This window comes from Bison bison, unplaced genomic scaffold, assembly GCF_000754665.1.
Source record: "Bison bison bison isolate TAMUID 2011002044 unplaced genomic scaffold, Bison_UMD1.0 scf7180017864280, whole genome shotgun sequence".
NCBI classification, from domain to species: domain Eukaryota; kingdom Metazoa; phylum Chordata; class Mammalia; order Artiodactyla; family Bovidae; genus Bison; species Bison bison.
In genome coordinates, this window is record NW_011494852.1 from 252,096 (window position 1) to 253,452 (window position 1,357).

The 1,357-nt window shown below is 31.9% G+C and overlaps 1 pseudogene; it reads left to right on the forward strand.

Moving 5' to 3' along the window:
- The first annotated feature begins 1,045 nt into the window (after positions 1 to 1,045).
- Positions 1,046 to 1,357, forward strand: part of LOC104995392 — a 1,608-nt pseudogene continuing 1,296 nt past the window's right edge.

Consider the following 1,357-nt stretch of genomic DNA (forward strand, 5'->3'; position numbering starts at 1 on the left):
ACCTCTAGTTAGACTAACCAAGGGGAAAAAAGAGAAGATATAAGTGACCACCATTAGGAGAAAAAGAGGGAATACAACTAGAGACCCATAAATAAAGATAAATATCTATGTTATAATATTATTATTAGACAAAACAGACTTCAGGACAAGGAATGTGTTTCCCAAAGATACAGAAGAATAAGACAAGCAAATACAAATCCTAGATATGTATGTATGCAGTAACAGGCTTTCAAAATGCACAAAACGACATTGTGTGAATCTCTTTGCTGTCCATCTGAAACTATCATAACATTGTTCGTCTGCTATACTCCGATATAAAATACAAAGTTTAAAAGACAAAATTAAAGTTGGAGATTGTAACGTTCCTATTCAATACTTGATAGAACAAGTAGACAGAAAATCAAGACATAGAGGATATGAACATCTACCAACTTAATTTCATTGACATTTATAGACACTCTACCCAAATTAAGAGAATGTTTGTATCTTCAAACATTCAGAGAATAATCACCAAAATAGACAACATGTTGGACAATAAAAGAATTGCTAATAAATTTAAAAGGACTGAAATCAGAATTAAATTAGCAATAAAAAAACAGGTATTTGGAAAATCAAGTACTTGGAAAATTGGACAAGACTCCTATGCAACCTATATACAAAGCAGAAGTCCACAGGAAAAATTAGAAAATATATTTAACCTGAATGAAAATAAAATTATAATAGATTAAAACCATGTGGAATATAGTCCTTAAAAGGGAATCTATAGTTTTAAATACTTGTATTTGAAAATACTTGTATTTGAAAAAAATCTAAGCTTTCACTTTAAAAATTTAGAAAAAGAAAAGCAAATTAAAATAAAAGAAAGAAGAAAATGGGAATTTTAAAAGATAAGAGCTATCAGAATTCGAGTAAACAAAAAAATAAGGGATAAAATAATAAAACGAAAAGTTTTCTTTTAAAAAAAAACAGTAAATTTGATGAAACTCTAGCTTTGATGATCAAGAAAAAAGATGAGAAGCAAGGATTAACAAGAATATGAATGAAAATGGAGGTACCACATTGTACCCTACAGGCTTAAAAGGATAATATGGGGATATTACCCACAACTTTATGAAAGATAAATTACTAAAACTGACTAAGGTAGAAATGGAAAATCTGAGTAGCTCTATGCCCCTATGAAAGATATTGAAATCATCAATTAAAAACCTTACCAGAAAGAAAACTCCAGGCCCAGAAGGCTTCTCTGGTCAATTCCATAAAACATTTTATAAATTCTATCAAACGGTGGCGGAGGAGGCCGGAGAGCACTTGGCGGCAGCGGCGGCGGCGGTGGCTGGACCGGCGGCAGCAGCAGCAG